The following is a 16190-nucleotide window of genomic DNA, read 5'->3' on the forward strand; positions in this document are numbered from 1 at the left end:
AATATAAAGCCCAGGACATCGATCAAAGGTGGTTGGTGTAGCGCAGTGGGTAACGCCACCGTCCTGCCAGTTGTAGAGTAGGCTATAAGAGTTCTTCGCCAAGACTCTCAACTCTACATTCATCTACCGGTGTTCTGGATGAAATAGTCAACCAAAAGCTGTAGAAGATCAAGAACCAAAGAAAACGTCTCAATTCAGGTGTTTAGGTATCCGCACCACTGGTAGAACTGTGCTGCCTGGCTTCAAGTTAGATGGTCTAAGCTGACCTTTGATGGTAAAGGTGGTTGAAAAGCTTACCATCCAGGCGAAACTGTACCCAATAACCTGTAAGAATAATGGTTAAACTGATTAACCAACCAGCTTGGTCATCACAATACCTAGCGTCTGGTCATCGCATGATATATTGATGCCCACAAATCAGAAGACGTCTTTGCACAATAGCCATTTCCTTAGTTCACATAGTGATTGGAGGCCAAGTTGAGGTCTGGATGACTAAGAAACCTTTCAGAGAAATCAGTCAAATCCGCCACCTACACAAATATGACCGTCATGGAAGAGTCATCAGTCCTGTCCTGCGTCCTCACCACAAACTTCAGTATGTGACGATGTCAAAGGAACACCTAAACAAGACTGAGGACTGATAAAGTTAAAATAGAACTAAAGGTATGTTTGGAGAAACAAGGGTGTAGAATCTCACGAAAAGAACACCTGTCCAACTGTTAAGCACATGTTGGGCTTGTGTTGCAGCCAGTGGCAAGGAGAACATTTAAACGGAAGAGTGAAGAATGGATTCAAACAAATACCAGCAACATCTAGGACGAAACTGGGCCACCACCACTACAACCTAAAGATGACTACAGCTCAGCCTGGCCATCACAATACCTAGCGACACATGATCTATTGATGCCCACGGAGCAGAAGAATCTTTTTCAGGTAGCCAATTCCTCACATAGTGATTAATGGCGGTTAAGAAAGAGTGGAGGTCAAGGTGAGGTCTGGAAGACTAAGAAACCTTTCTGAGAAATTTCTTGTAAGATTCTTAGAAAGGCAAATTCTTCAGGAAGATATAGCAGACTTGGGAGTGGTGGTGTACTGTTCCACTGGAAGAGTCATCAAAAGAAAACCAGTGTTCTGGATTGGAGTGTCAGTCAAATGCCGGAGAAGATCAAGGTGTTAAGGTATCAGTGCTCCATTGGCTTCCAGTTCAATTTTCTAGTATTAATTATACATTTTTAGCTGTATAAGTCCTACAGGGCTCAGTTCCTGAGTACATGTGAGCACTCTAGGTGCTGGCTTCTTACTAGCTCCCAGATTGTAGAGGGCTTAGCAGGGGGAAGAGCCTTTTCTTGGAAAGCCTCCTTTCAGATAATGATTGGGACTCTGTTTGGGACACAATCTTCAATCTTCAAGTCTAGGTTGAGACCCAATTAGGTGCAAATATACCTCATTTTTGCTGTATGCGTTAAATTGAGACATGGCTATTTTATTGGATCAAACTGAATTTTGATAATTATAAGATGTTGTTTTTGAAGTTCCCAAAGAACTGGAATATTAAATAAAACAACTGAAACTGAAAATACAGGTGACCAGTAGCAGAGACTGTACAGGGTGTCTGAGAAAGTCGTGTTCCTGCCATTCCTTGTCCAGGCTACATATTTCTTTCAGCCGACAGAGTGAGAGATGGAGGGTGAGAGAAAACAAATTGCGCTCGGCGAGTGAGAAAGCCCATCTCCAGGGCTCAGATGAGCTCCTCTGAAAAGACTTCACACTCCTAACGGCTAACTTCACGCCTTCGCCCGCTGCGGCCAGCAACACATCTAATCTCAGGACTCTATAGAACAACTGCAAGAGCTCCCGGCTCTCCTGCAAATGGGACTGGCTTCGCAGAGAGGGCTAGTGCTGTAAATGAAGTCAGCTATGGATCATCAGCGACCCTGGGCTTTGATCTGAACCTGCCAAACTCTAACTATCAGCGGCTCTGGGTGACTCCCTCAGGGCCTTCGCTCACAATCATAGAAGGGGGAATAAAATAAAGACCAGGCAAGGCTGAAAGAGGGAGTCTCACTAAGACATCTGCCCATGTGAACTACAATAGTGTCTGTGTGATGTCGAATTTGGGACTGCCAGTTAACCCACCCACCATTCGTAGCTCGACGGTAAGGACTTGACACATTTGCATGTCTTGTGTGATGCATGCAAAGCCGTCCACCGCCTCTTTTGGAACAGATGATTGACAGGCTTGCCATCAAAGTGAAAACATACCCAATACTGGTAAGAATACTAGTTAAACTGGTTAACAAACCAAGAGAGAAACAAGGGTGCAGAATCTTGTGAATAAGAACACCTGTCCAACTGTTAAGCCCATTGTGGGCTTGTGTTGCAGCCAGTGGCAAGGAGAACATTTAAATGGAAGAGGAAAGAACAGATTTAAACAAATACCAGCAACATCTGGAACAAAACATCACCAGAAAGAAGAAGAAGAAGTGGCGGACTAAGCCACCGCCACTACAACCTGACGATCGCTGGTTCGAGCCCCGGGTCATGCTGCCTGCCGTCAGCAGCCGGTGCCTGAGGGAGCACAATTGGCCTTGCTCCCTCTGAGTGGGTAGCTGCTCTCACTCCCCATATATCGCCTCAGTGTGGTGCTGGCCTGCATGGGCATCTGCTAGCTGATGCTTCAGAGAAAGGTATCCGGCACTGTCCTCTGAGCACTGGGCAGAGTAGTAACGAGTGGGTCGGATAATTGGGAAATCTAATGGACACAATGTACTACATTAAGAGGGCTGAAGGTTTAACAGCATGACCACATGCACTCACTGGTGTGCCCATTGACATTTCCAGCAGTGCCGTAGCTCATCTTGCGGATGGCGCTCAAGGCTGTTTGCAGACCGACACGTAAACAGACTGCTGAGAATCGGAATACTACCTACTATAGACGCATAGAAACGTGGCTTTACGTTCTGTAGAGCGTGCGAATACACTGACGTTCCCACACTTTCCCACGTTTGCAAACAGCTTAAAATAGTAAAGGTGAGTCAGGGTTGGCTGCACTCGTTACTGAATAAGGATGAAGAGAAGTTGCTGTGCTGCACTGCGTTCCTGAATGGGGATAGAATGGCAGTTCTCCTCCACTCCACTTTCAAGGCCTATGGGTGTAGAGGAAAAACGTCAACCCAGGCAGGTTAACCACTTCAGATTACTCAAGGCCACGTTACAACTGAACGCTCATTTAGATTTTCAAGGTTTTACGACATGTGAAAAACTGGCTGGGAGTAGTTTTGATAGAAACTGTAAAAGCGGCACCTCTTTCATGCCTTTCGTATTGAAGTCTCGGGTCACGTGACCCACCCACATGATTTGTTGAGTTCAGTAGGAAAAGGAAATGACTTCAGAATAGTGCAGTGCCCTTCACTTCTCGTGCACTTCACTTATCTTTTCATGCTGAAACGAACAAAAAAAGGGGTTAATTAAAAAATCTGGATTTTTGGGATAGAAAGTCCTGTAATCTGTGACCTACAGCTTACATAACATCAACACCTAAAATTGACCAGTGAAGTATAAAATAACACTGATGATTTGGTTACAGTGGCATCTGTCAAGGGTTCTAACCTACATACTATACATCATGCAAGTGACCAGTCAGGTCTTAAAGGTGATAAGGACGAAACGGTCATGACTGGGTGACCGAGAGAGCATCTCCAGAACGTCAGGCAGGTCATGTGGGGTGTTCCTGGTATGCAGTGGTCAGTCCCTGTCAAAAGGTTACTCGAATGCGTCTCCGGGTTAATCTGACGGAAATCCAATTGAATGTGCACTGAATTCCATGTGATCTTTAGCAAACTGCAGATGTGCAGCAGAGGTCTTTTTGGAGAGCGTCGATATTCTCCTTGCAATCCTGCCGTACACACCGCCGTTCTTCGGTGTTCTCCTGATGGTGGACTCATGAACGTTAACATTAGCCAGTGTGAGAAAGGCCTTTAGTTGCTTAGAAGTTACCCTGGGTTCCTTTGTGACCTCGCGGACTGTTACACGCCTTGCTGTTGACGTGATCTTCGCTGGTCGACCACTCCTGGAGAGGTTTTTAATAATGATCTTGAATTTCCTTTATTTGTTCACAATCTGTCTGACTGTGGACTGCGGGAGTCCAAACTCTTCAGCGATGGTTTTGTAGCCTTTTCCAGCCTGAGGAGCATCAACAACTCTTCTACTGAGGTTCTCAGAAATCTCCTTTGCTCGTGCCATGGTACAGTTCCACAAACATCAGAAGATCAGACGTAAAAATAATAAAAACCAGGCACTTCTCACACCTGATTGTCATCCCATTGATAGAAACCCCCTGACTCCTGACAGCCCTGACACCTTCAAATTATCTGCTAATTCTAAAGGTTCACATCATTTCTTTGTTTTGGTTCTGCTTATCTACTTAAAGGACTTCTGATGAAAATCTGATGAAGTTTTTAGATCACCGTTCTCCAGAAATTCAAAAGACAATTCTAAAGAGTTCAACAGTTTCAAGCACTGCTGTACCTGGGAAGCTAACAATGGACCTTATTCCACAATATCCTTCTAGGAATTTTCTTACATTTGTTCTTTTGTCCCAGCAAAACGTCTACGTCAGATTCATGATGTGTTTTTAAAGCTCAGAATTGTTCACAGCTCTGCTCTTATGACGATAGATCCCAATGCCCTCTGATGCCAAATCCTACAGAAATATAGAAATAAATAAAAAATAACATTGGTGGTTTCTTCTTAAGAACGTTTGGTGATTGAGGCCCCAGTGTATGAAATGAAGATTTCTTGTTCCAACCGTTTTCCCAAGGATGCTTCATCCTCCCGCCCACCGAGGTTGCTAAGCCATGGCCAAATCAATGAAAACCGGGCGAATCAATCATGGGAACGCACCTGTTTGAGCAAAGACAAGCGGACGCAGCCACAATTACGCCACGTGTTTAAACAGGCCTGAGAAGACGAGCACCGAATACCAAGTAGCCTTTTGCCGAACACTCAATGTCATCCCAAAATGGGCTTTCTTGTTCACTGGCGTGGGTAATGAGCTTAAGGTGGAGCCTTTAATTGTTTTGTTGAAGGAGGTTCTGGTGAGCAGCATTTCGGAGGGGGAGGATATCGATCCCCCCAAAAGCTGCCGACGCTCAAACTCTTTCATTTGCGTTGCTAGCTAATCAACTCTCGCTGTTCAGCCTGATGAAGCAGGGAGGGTGGCGATAACTGAGAAAAGTAGAGGTAGAGACGGTGGATTAAAGTGATAGCTTGCTAATGTAGCTAGCAAGCTATGAGCTAGTGTTGACAAGAAAAGCATTTTTTTTTTTTATTATTTTTTTTTTTTTGTGAGGTCCTAATTATAGGTACAGGGTCAAAAATATACACACCCATTTAGATTATTGACTCTTGATCTCCTGGTAGTGATCATGATTGGCTACATGATTTTGGCTGAATGAAGTCCTCAGACCGTCAATACCAGAACATGTCTCTTCTAGGCCAACAAGAGGCAGTTCTTGCGCATTCACATTTCAACAAGGTTCGTCAGTCAGTCTGTCAGTCAGTCAGCTAGTCATTTAGCGGCTGTGTAGCTGCACGGCTAGGCGTCGCAAGGCCTAGAGGCGTCGCATATCTGTTCCTCCCTCCTCCCTCATCCTTCACTTCCTCTCGCCTCCCTCCGGAATATTTGTTTGTTTGCATCTCGGAGCTGATAAACGGGCAGGGCGAGGGGGGAGGCAGGACGGCAGCGGGGCGACGCTGCACGTGGCAGAAGTAATGAATTCTTCAGCGGTGCAGCAACGCACGGCGACACAGCTTGCAGATCAATTTTTAATGAAGAGCCTCACTCTCTCAGACGCCGCTAAAAACAATTTTTTAACCCTCTTAGATCCCCAACGGTGTATACGCCTCCACACGCCTCTGCTTATATTCCGTTTAATTATTTCACACTTCTAAAGTGGCGCCTTGTAAACAAGAGAGATCTTTTATTATGATCTGAATATGATGAAAAGCTATTGTTGGGCCTATTGTCTTGGATATTGTTGAGTGGCGTTTTGTGGAAGGAAAAAAAAGAAAGCAGCCTTTTCACTTATTTGAGTTTCCTTCATACGGCAAAACCTTGTTCCTGCAAAAGTTGCAACAGTCTTCTTAACTTTGGAAGATGGAATCATGAAATTCATCATGAAATTGTGATACAACATTAAAAACAACTGCCAGACTCACATTATGTCAAAAAGTCATGCAATTGACAACTTGTCTTCAGTGTCCCCAAGATCAGCCATGTATGTCCTCTGCTGGTCTACAAAGCCAAGACTGGACCAGCCCCTTCTTACTTGATGGCAAAGGTTAAAACCTGATCTTTACCAAGAGTCCTTTAAGCTTCAAGTACGGCTCGGCTCGACCCACCATCCCTTAAGATCCACAGAGGACGAGCGTCCAGGCTTTTTTCTGTCCTGCACCGAAGTGGTGGAACGAGCTTCCCCTGGGTGTCCGAACAGCCAACGCTCGCTGTGTTCAAACCCAGGCTGAAGACCCTCCTCTTTTAAGAGTACGTCGAGCATACCTCCGCACCCAACTTGCCCAATCCACCCATGCCAGCCCCCGTGAGTGGTTGGCGTGTTCGGTCAAGAAAGCTACCACTGACCTTATGATCACCATAAAGGCCTTACATATGACCTTGTCTTACTAGACACTAATATAGAGTTCTGGAATCCCATTTCCTGAAGGTCAGAATGGAGTCTGATATGCTCAGAAACAGGACCAGCCAGCAGGTACCAGCAAAAGATGACAGCACAAATACTGCTTTACAAACGACAGCGCAAGGACATAAGTGTACGTCATTCAACTAATGGACGGTACAGACCAGCTTTCAGCCACGACAGAACTGGACAGGACAGGCCAGGGTGGGTCGAGTCTCAGGCATGTAAATAGTAAATATCCTGTTCTCTTTTTTTCTAATGTTTTTGTTGTATGAAAAAAAAAAGATCTCCTATGATGTCATTATTCATTAGAACTGGGCTGTACAACTGGTTGCTATGGCATTTCAGGCAGTTGTGAGGTCGCTAGGTGGTTGCTGTGGTATTTTGTGCTTTCTAGATTGATGCTATGCATTGGCTAAGGTATGCAAGGTGGTTGCTATACTGTTTAAGGTCTTTTCCAAAGCATGGGTTGGCAGTTGGCTTGGGTTTGCTATCGCAGGTGGTTGCTACGGTGTTGCTGAACCCTTGCTGTTTTATTCCAGGTGGTTGTAGGGTGACTTATTATAGTTATGACCCCAAAGAAGAAAAAAGCCACATACCAGCTCGCTAGCTGGTAAGTCTTTTTGAGGCGGAACGCAAGAGCTACCTCGAGAAAGGCTAAAAGCTAACACTTGGCTGAATGGAGGAAGTGCCATTGCAAGTATCTGCGAAGAGAAGCCAGGGTAAAATCGTCCCCAGCCGTATGTCTACATTCTTTTAAGCTAGCTAGCTTGCTGCGAGGACGCTGCAAGGACAGCAACACTATTGAGTAAGGCAAAAACTACAGTGTTTGTTACAGTTACCTTTGGCCACAGCCGATAAAACCAGAGCTTATGGTTTACTTATTCAGGCATGTATTTATTTAGTTTCATTCTGAGGTAAAATAACAGGGTGGTAAACAGGTTTGTAAAACAAAACTAAATGTTTCTTTTACCCCATCCAAAATCAGGAATTTACAATGTATACATAAAATAGCAATAGCAACTGTGCACCAGAGCTCAAAACTGGACAGTGGGCAACTTTAGGCCTTTGGGCACAGGTTTGAAGCTCACCATTAGTGTCCTGATGGACTAGCGCAACCTGTGGTAAACAAAGCTCATGCGCTTTAGGCCTGTCTGTGTCAAAAATAGACAGGCCTAAATAAATAAAATAAAAGAGGCTCGACCTCAGCTGAGGCCCACGACCACAGCTGTGTGTTCATGTATTAGACAACTGCTAATGCTACACTTGTACATTGCAGCTAGACTAGCATAAATCAGAAGTCTCATTTTTTTTTGCGTGGGAGAGCCTGTACCCATTGATTTACCCCGCATCTACACGGTGTCCCATTGATATTGCCAGCGTTTTTCAGAGGCCTATTGGAAAATGATTAGAAATTTCTGTCAGGGTGTGTTTGTATAATTGCATAATGCTCACACAATAATCTGACCGGTATTAGCGGCTCCGAGAAAAGGTGACAGTGAGCAAATACCGCACTGTGTAGTAAAATAAACTCCATGGCTAAACAAACTGAGCTAGGCAAAGGCTTCCCGTGCACTCCAGCCCCAGAGTCCTCTGTCTCATTAATGTATGCAAATCCATTTCGCTGCAGCTGGGATTCGTCTCTCTCTTATGCTCAAGGTTACATAAGTGCGTTCTGATCCATATTCAAACAGAGATGATTCTCGTCCGACGCATTATGATATCTGCTCACATGGAGCTTGCAGTAGTTCACTCTCGAAGCCCAACAAAGGGTAAGTCTGTAGCTTTGGCTGTGGCCAGGATTAAAGGTATACTTCAGACAAGAATGCTAGTGCAAACATAGCTAACAGTAAAGGAGAGCAAATGGGGTCAGAGAGTCGGACCACCAGTACGCAACCGGGATTAAAAAATCCGAACCAATCGGATTTGGCAGTTCAGTAGCAGCAACTTCAGTGCATTACTCTTTTAGCTTGTTAGTTAGCTAGCAAGCTAAAGGCTATACAGCTAGCAACAACAGAAAATGAAGGCCGTAGTTGAAAAGCACTTTATAGACTAAGCAGTAATTCTCAGGCACTTAACCTGGCTAGCCAGAATACACTGTATGGACAAAAGTATTGGGACGCCTGCTCATTGTTTATTGTTTCTTTAGAAATCAAGGGCATTAAAATGAGTTTATCCTGCTTTTCTTGGAGTAACTGTCTCTGCTGTCCAGGGAAGAAGGCTTTCTACTAGATTTTGGAGGAACATTGCTGTGAGGATTTGATTGCGCTCAGCGACAACAGCGTTAGTGAGGTCAGGATGTTGGATGAACTCCCTAACTCATCCAAAAAGTATTGGATGGAGCACCATCCATCATTCCACAGCTCAATGCTGGGTGGCGTTATGTGTCAGCAATGGCTGCACCCTAAAGTAGCTGAATGTATTCTTTAGAAAAGGTGTCCATAAATGTTTGGACATGTAGTGTATATGGCCATGCTGGTTGACCACCATGAACAGCATGTGCTTGTTGGTCGACCAGCACGACCAGCTTGGTCTGGCCAGCTAATCTATCAGTCTCAAATAAGAACAGGAGCTATGATTGTCCACAGCTTAGCTGATTAACCAGCTTTCCTGCATCCTTGACCATCAAAGACCAGCTTAGACTATACACCAGCAAGGTGGAGCTACAAGGAAGGTGTTTCTGGCACCCCGCGAAGAAATGGTGCCAGTTTCTCTATCTAGCTTTATTGGCTATAGGTGGAAACATCTGTGAGAGTGACTCTGCCGTCCATGGCGGCCCTGTAAAGTCCACTGCAGTCTCATGACCGGACGCTGAATTAAACAGCCATCAATCAGCTCTGGGCACACGGCGTCAATAAAAGACATGTTTTTAATTAAGTGGAGATACAATATAAACCCTTTACGGCTCTCCTTGAGAGGAGGGGGCACGTCGTGTGTCGGATATCTGGCCAGGGATCAAATAAACAACGCAAAGGGAAGAATAAAGAAGTAAGCAAATTAGCTTCACTTGTGAAATAATTGCCTGACATTGATTTTACTTATCTTCTGCACCATAAACAATACCCTGAAAGTGCCTCGGCTTCGTTGCCACTGTTCATTAGGTGAATAATTCGGTCCCATTGTTTGCTCAGGCTCCGCTCAATATAAAAAAAAAAGAGTGACTTGCGCGATGCATCACTCTTGTTCTTGGTCTACTTTCTCGCTCTCGCTCACTCTCTCGATTCCTCTCAGTCAGCCTTCTGCTCGAGCCGTTCCTCCCACCAATAAAAGAGACGAATAGATCCTCTCTCAATCTGTAAACACTACAATTCTCTCGCTTGTAATTTGCCTAATGCAAGGACACCGAACGGCGGGCTTGTAAATGTTATGATGGGGGGGGGGGGGGGGGGGGTGATGGATCAATGCTTATTTGCAAAACTACAGGGTCGTTGATATAAAAAAAAAAGCCCAAATAATAAAAGCTGCAAAACAATCTAATTTTTCTAATTTCTAACTTTTCCCCGCTTGTGTACTCGATCAGCCAAGACATGTCCTGCACTAGAGCTGGGAGGCTAATGTAAGCACTAACAAGCTAACAAGCACTGGAAGAATGTTATATGCTAAAATCCACCGATCAGCAACAGCGTTAGCATCGCTGACAGGTAACATGATAAACATTAGCATTGTGATGAAGCAGAAAAGCACCTCAGAATGCACAGCAACACGTCCAACCTTGAGGAGGATGGGCTGCTACAGCCGATGATCACATCGGGTTCCACTTCTCACTTCTGTCAGCCAAGGACAGAAAGCTGAGGCTGCAGTAGCTCGGCACAGGCTAACAAGACTGGAGAAGCGTAGCCTGGACTGACGAATCCTGTTTGTCCAACAGTGCCAGCCGCATGAATCCATGGACTCAACCTCATTTCCACAACTTTGGTCAAGTCGTCAAGTGTAAGAATCTGAGCCACTTTGACAAGAACCAAACTGTGACGCTGGATGACTGGGTCAGAACATATACAAAAAAAATCAGACCTGTCTGGTGAAGTTTGGCTGATCTGCAGTGGTCAGCTCCTACCAAAAGTGCTCCAAGACAGGACAACCGGTAACCTGCCGACAGGGTCATTGGCGCCCAAGGCTCATTGATGCGATTCATGGAGGCTCCACCTCACAACTTACAGGACTTAAAGGATCTGCTGCTAACGTCTTGTTCTTGATGCCAGATACCATAGGCCGTCTTCAGAGGTCTTGTGGAGGCCATGCCTCGAATGGTCAGATCTCTTATGGCGGCACAAGGGGAAGCTAATCAGTACTAGGCAGGTGATGCTAGGACTGTCCCAGCCAACATTCCCAGCCAGTTTGTCCATGTGTTGTTACTAGGACCCAGTTGGGCTTCCCAAATCGTTACGGCCCACTCTAATCTCACATGGGTCCCATCTAGGCCCCATGTGCAGTGTACAACCCAGATGGGGTCCGTCACTGACCCTTGTGGGACCCTGGTGGGTATCCATGTGTGGGGCCGACATGGAGCCCATGGATCAAACTGTCTTGTTCCCAGGTGGGCTACCTGTACAGGCCCCACAACCTGATGACATTTCTCTCCTTTCCAGTCCCCAGTTGGGCTAGTGCTGCCTGCTGTTTTCCCCAGCTGTAATCCAGGAACCCTTCTTCAGAAACCTCCATTTAAAGAGAGATTCACGTCCGCTCAGACTGGCTCCATCCGCCCTCGCTTTCCCCCCTTTTTGGACGTGTCACCCACCTCTGGCTGCGGCTGCAGAGGCCTTTCTAGGAGGCTTCCTCTGCAGGTGCCATGCTGAGGATAGCCTGCATTATTAAGCAAGGTGGTGAGCGGGAACAGCGAGCATGGGAAGGAGAAAAGAGAGGGCCAGCATGAATAAAGCATGAGAGCCTTAGTAATACACGTGAGGGGGCTGCTCCCTTCGCTGGCTTTAAAGGAACCATGTTGGAGCCATTAGAACATACATTAGGCATGGAATGAATATTCTGATCCCGGGCATTCTGCGGATGTAGGAAACGTCAATGTCACCCCTATACCTAATCTCAACAACTCTAAAAAATTCATACTGAGTTTCATACGAGAGTTAGGACCGGAAAGGAAGGTCTGACCTCTGTACAGTCCTTGATCTTTCTCCAAGTTTTGGTACAGGACAGTTGTTTACAGCACAAAAGATATATGCAGCGATCAATTTACAATAGCCAGGAACACTGCCAGGGATATTACACTGGGCCCCATAACTCACAGCCAAGATTCACAGTTAATACATTTGTAGGGCCCCTGTCAGTCACAGGCCCTTAGAATGGGATAGGGCTCTGGAGCAGATAAACATGAACCTATTCAGGCGTGGGCTAGAGGTGTATAAAATCCCCCAGCATTGAACTAACGGTGTTCTCTGGAAGGATGGAAGGTGCTCTGTCCAGTCCTTTTGGGATAAGTTGGGGATGATGAGGTGTGATGACGATCGTCCAACATCCTGACCTCACCTGAACGCTCCTGTGGCTGAATGCATTCAAGTCCTCACAGCAATGCTCCTCCAAATTCTACTAGAAAGCCTTCCTCTTCATCTTCCTGTATAATAGAGAGTTACTCCAGCAAAAGCAGGACCTCTTTTTTAATAAATGAGAAGGTGTCCCAATACTTTTGTCCAAATAGTGTATTTGGTAGGTTTCAACCTCCAGGGTTACCTCCTATCAGTCAGGTGAGCAAGTGATCAGACTGTTGTCCTAGAAACATGGCGTACCACTTGGTGGAACACTGATTGCTATGGTCTGGAGGATTACTCAGACTGGAGCTCCACAGAGACCCCAGGCCAGACTGGAAGGAGGGGGTCAGGTTTCGGTCGCGGGTTCCTGAGAAAAAAAACCGGTCCCCTGCGGTCCCCATCAGTCCAGGTTAGCGGCATTTCTGCGAGCAGAGGAAGTGAAATGTGTGTGAGAGCGTTAGCACCTACACTGACCTGCAATGGCTCGGAATTCTCTGGGTGTCGGATTCGTCACGGCTTGTCATAAGAATTAGCTTCAAACCAAAGCGAAAAAATACATATAATTTCGGCAGGCGACCCCTTACGCAGACTGGTAAACAAAGCACCATTATGCTAATGTTTTCATTAGTCTGTGAACCAGAGGCAGACCTTTTCCCCAGGACTTTGCAGCTCAGGTTTGGGGGGGTGGGGTGGATAGGGGGCTTATACATCAGCAATTACTCACAATAGGCTGCAGATGAAATGTGTGCAGTATTACTTAAGTAATGTTTACATTTATGCACAAGCTACATTGCTGTACCGCCATTTAGCTGTGAATTTTTCCCTATTTTTCTCCCCCAGTTTGGACCGCCAATTTCCCAACCCGTGTGTAATCCCCCTATCGCACGTAAGGCCACCAGTGAGAGCGGACTAGCACATGCAGAAGCTCACTAGCATCACTGGGCACCCAACACACCTGGAGGGAAGCGCCGCATACCCTGGCTTAGCAGCATGACCGGGATTCGAACCAGCGATCCTCTGATCATAGTGACAGCGCCAGAAGTGATGAATGAGCAGGTGTCCCAATACTTTAGTCTTTACTTTAGTCTATAGAGTGTATTTCCCACACAGATGAGTGAGCTAGTACCTGTGGCCACCATACAGGCACAGTCCATAACACCCCCACCACCATGTTTTACAGAAGAGGTGGTATGGTACGCTTAGGATCTTGAGCGGTCCACACTTCCACTGCGGGGCCGGACGGTTCTGAGCACGGAGGGTAACCGTTCCTTTTCTTCCCACTGGTAAAATCCAGGACATGAATAAACACCCCTTTATATCGTGATACACATCATATCGACAGGCTCTCGCCAATACACAGCCCTACTGTCACAGCATTTACCTCTTCCAACGTCACTGTGGTGAACAGTGCCGACTGGCTAATGGCCTTGCAGCGAGGCTTATTACACACTAAGGCGTATTTCTCAGTAAAGACAGCGACTTCTGTACAAACTGGTTGGGCTATTCTCTGCTAATAGAAGCTGGTAACAACACTTTCGCCCCACGGGCTGGACATAGGCTGTTTAATGGTCAAGGCGCGTCGCCATGAGCATGGCTATCTTACACCCCGCCAACACCCTCCGCCTCCGTCGTTTAAATAGCAACGGTGCTGGCGAATATATCTATGCCGATGGGCCCGGTGGTCTCAACATGAGGGGTGTTCAGGTTAATTTCTGATGTATGGCTATTTTGGCAATGGAAAACACAGGAGCACCACTGACTGAAAACAACCTAGGCAGACGTCAACAGTTAATAGAAGCTTGTAACAACACTTTCGGCCCACCGGCGGGACATAGGCTGTTTAAGGGGGTTAAGGCCAAACAGTGGAGTGCAGTGACGGGGTGGTGGTGTTTTTTTTTCTCTTCCTCTCCCTCTAGGCTTGTAAATGCAGCTGTAGCCTGACATTTTATGGAGGCGGCGAGCCTTAACAAAGTGTAACACACTGAAATTGGCCTGCATTTGTCAGGAGCATGACAGATTTTGGCCAATTCTCACCACTGGAAAAGTTCACCTTCTGCTTCCAAGGTAAACAGCTGTGTGTGTGTGTGTGTTGCTGAGATGTTCTTCGGTGAGGTAAAGAGAGCGAATCAGTGAGAGCCGGCTGAAATTAATGACTTGATAATCCCGCCTAATTCAGACGCCCACTGCCCCTACCTGGTCAATGCACAGTGCTCAAAAACCTGCTTCCCCCATTCCGTTCAGTGAGCATCAGACGGGTTTCCATTGACCTGAAGTCCCGGCCGTCCGTTAACTGAACCCCAGCTTAGCTCGCCTCGCTCACGGGGAGAGCAAGACTGTGCTTTCCCTCCTCTTTCCCCACATTTACCACCATTCCTCTGTGACCTCCTCGGCAAACAATTAAGGGTAATTACAGTGATGCAGAGCCTTTGTGGTAGACACCCCCCATTACAAGCCGACGAGCGCATGTAAACACAGTCCGACTGTACGGCCGCGACAAGGCAAGTCAAAAGATCCAATTTGCATCGACACGAGGACACGCCGGACACGCTGGCCTCAGGAGCAGTTATTAACCTCTTTCCAAATAGAGGAGGCAAGGGCAGGCGGTCAGAGGAGGGCAACGCTGACAGGCCACACGAGCAGCGGGCTGTAACGAGGCCTCCGCTGGAGAACGCCAGCCGCTGGTGTTAGCACTGGCTAATTAATATGACACAGCCACCCTCCATCACCGCAGCACTTTGGTCTGAATCACGAAAAGCCCGGCTTTAGTGCCGGCGTCCCTCTGTAGTTGTTAATTGGCTCATTAGCTAATGGAACTTGCTGCGTGTTAGCTAATTAGCTTACAAGCCACTTTAAGTACTGCAAACTGTTTGTGCACAGGGGTTTGGTCAGCTCAGCTCGCTTAAAGGGGTACTGAAAAAGGGATCACCCTGCTGAATGATAAAAAAATAATAAAATCAGCCTGGCCAGTTTAAGCTTAGCGCTCAACCCTGATGGTTTAGCTGGTCTACGTATAATCAACACTGACCAATCTAGACAAACCAGTCTGACTAAAGAGTGGTGGTCACGCTAGCAAGACTAGCATCACCAAGCTGGTTGACCAGCATGAGCATGACCAGCATGAGAAACATACACATCATACACTATCCTGGGCAAGAGCTGGTTAACCAGCTAGCTTACCATCACAGGGTTGATTTTTGCTTGGATGACCAGCTTTTCAACTAGCTTGACCATCAAAGACCAGATCAGACCATCCCAAACCACTTGTGCAGCAGCAAATAAGCCAATAGTTCAGTCCAGGTATCATAACCTTATTTTTTTGTAGAACATATACAGTTCTTATAATCAAAGGTATAGACATAATATATTATTAGTATAATGAATATACTGTATTATATACACACTTTATTTTATATATTATATGGTGATTTGAATTGTAGCATATATTAATTGTAGAATCTAGTTAGCATAGCCTTATTTTTATATTGTGTGTATATATACATTTTATGTATAATGGAATATATTAATAAGAAGATTAATTAGTAGAACCCAGTTAGCATAACCTTATTTTTATAATGCATATACAGTTTCTACAAGGTGTGTGTATATATGCAAACACACACACACATACACAACTGAACTATTGGCTCATTTGCTGCTGCCCAAATTGTCTGTGATGGTCAAGCTGGTAGAAAAGCTGGTCATCCAGGCAAAAACCAACCCTATGCAGGTTAGTGTATGTTGTATTTGATTTTGCTCATGATATATATAATGTAAAATAAATGACTGCATAAATATTCACCCCCTTTTGAAGTGACTGACCTCATTCAGCAGGGCACCCAGAAATTGGTGCTAGCAGTTTACCACCTAGTGCACTGGAGATCACCTGGGTGCAGCGAACTGCAGTATGAAGACACCTGTCTGAAAGCTCCAGTCACTGGTTAATCAGTACTTCCGTCTACAAATAAAGACCCCATGAAGACCAAAGAACAGTCCACTCAACTCTGAGAAGAGCTTACTG

The sequence above is a fragment of the Salminus brasiliensis genome, chromosome 9 (genome assembly GCF_030463535.1).
Source record: "Salminus brasiliensis chromosome 9, fSalBra1.hap2, whole genome shotgun sequence".
NCBI classification, from domain to species: Eukaryota; Metazoa; Chordata; class Actinopteri; order Characiformes; family Bryconidae; genus Salminus; species Salminus brasiliensis.